Source organism: Belonocnema kinseyi, chromosome 2, assembly GCF_010883055.1.
Source record: "Belonocnema kinseyi isolate 2016_QV_RU_SX_M_011 chromosome 2, B_treatae_v1, whole genome shotgun sequence".
Lineage (NCBI taxonomy): Eukaryota > Metazoa > Arthropoda > Insecta > Hymenoptera > Cynipidae > Belonocnema > Belonocnema kinseyi.
In genome coordinates, this window is record NC_046658.1 from 44,795,311 (window position 1) to 44,797,405 (window position 2,095).

Here is a 2,095-nt window from a genome sequence, read left to right on the forward strand (position 1 = left end):
AATGTCAGGAAGTTTCAAAAGGATTTTTTTCTATTAAATAAATATCTGAGTTTCGAAGAACATGTTTCTTTGACTCATATTTATTTTTTCGATTTACGATTGGACCGTAAGACATAAATAATTTGAAATCTACGATTTGAAATCAATATTTAATGATATTTGACAAAATATTATAATTTAAATTGTTGTAAACACATCAGATGAACAAATTCAAGATTTTGCTCCCTTCGCATGGAAAATTTTTTTTACACTGGAAATTTTTTAAGCTGTTGGACGAATAACTGCTAGTCACAAAAATATTTGAGAGGTTAACAATAACCATTATTATAAATAATTCTCGTGACAAAATATTCAAATGTAAGGTTTTATCAACATTTTTATTTTCTTTATTCGCTGCAATGGCTACGGATATTCCTAAAACAATATATCTTTGATCATATTTAGTGGAATATAACAACTTACTAGTTTATAAACAATTTACATAAAAAATTTCGCAATGTTGGCAGTTTCACTTGGAAAAAGTCGGGCTTTTAATCGTAATAGATTGGAAATGAATCATAACACTGCATGTTAATATTCACTCAATACAAAATCTTCTGACAATAACCCACCGACTTAGCCAACAAGAAAATTTAAATTTGATGAAACCTTAAGTTTAAATATTTTGTCACAAGAATCGTTAATAACAGTGGTTACTGTTAACTTTTCTAATATTTTTGTGACTAGCAGTCATTCGTCCAATAGCTTAAAACATTTTCAGTGCAAAAAAAATTCCTATGTGAAAGGGTCAACATTTAAAATTTGTTTATCTGATGTGTTTACAAAAATTTAAATTGTTATATTTAATCAAATATTATTAAATATTTATTATTTTAAGGAATACCTGAAGTCGTTCTGGCCATTGAAGGAAATTATATTTTGAAAAATCTCAAATTCTAATATTTTGCCACAAAAATTGCTGATCACAGTGATTATTATAAACTTTTTAATTATTTTTTTTATTAAATGTCATTCCTACATTAATGGAAAGCACGTTTAGCAAAAAAAATTTAACCGATAATAAGACTTTATTCACACTTTGACTGGAAAAATTATTAATATAAAAATAGATGAGACAAAACCTCGGAGAGTCAAGATCTATAGAATTTAATGATCTTTAATTTAAAACAGAAAAATTCAAAATCGCAAGAAAATTGAAGACTCTGGACATTTTTAAATGAAAAAAGTGCATTTCCTCCAACTGTGCGTCATGAGTACAGTACGTTTGTTTATAGATTTCAATAGCTTATAGTCTGTTTATTTGAAAAATGAGATTTGCAATAATATAATTAACTATTTAATTCAAAACCTCCTTTAAATTTAAATTTTTCAATAAAATTATTAGGGGCTGAATGCAGCGAGAAAAAAGCTTTCAAGATTAAGCAACAAATAAATTATTGAACTGTATAAATGTATATATGATGTTGGGTTCAATTTAAATAAATATATACATTATATTGAATAATATTAAATCCATTTTCTCGTATATCATTCGTGTCATTGACTTTTTACCAATTGATTTCCTCAAACACTTTAATTGCAATTACCACTACTTTTTAAAAATATTTCCATCAAAACTTGAAACTGTTCAGATTTTAAAGGTACAAAGATTCTTCACATTGCAACTTAAGTTGTAGTCTTAGATATTTTAATTATTATTATATTTATATTGGATATAAGTAACATCTATTTTTTATTAATTCTTCTGATCATGTATATGTTTTAAATATTTTTGTCATTGGGCTCTTAAATATTATTAATTTTTTCATTAGCTACATTAATAATTCCAACAATAAATAATTTTGTTTAATTAGAACAAATAATAAAATCAATAATATGAACAAAATAAATCATAGAAATATGAAGTTCGAACTGCTTTCAAAATGTATCTCAAAATTAAATTTTATTCATATTAAACTACACATTTTTATGACTTTTTCCTTTTTGAAATAATTAGTAATACCAGGTGTATACATATGAAACCGGTATTTTTTCAAGAAAAAAACACATTTATTTCAAGAGAATGATAACAAATATTTTATTCAAAGTATGCGCC

At 24.7% G+C, this 2,095-nt stretch overlaps 1 protein-coding gene across 1 annotated transcript in view; it reads left to right on the top strand.

The window, feature by feature from the left end:
* Positions 1-2,095, top strand: part of LOC117167158 (protein Star) — a 75,155-nt gene that overhangs the window by 33,827 nt on the left and 39,233 nt on the right. The gene's annotated exons all lie outside the window — the stretch shown is intronic.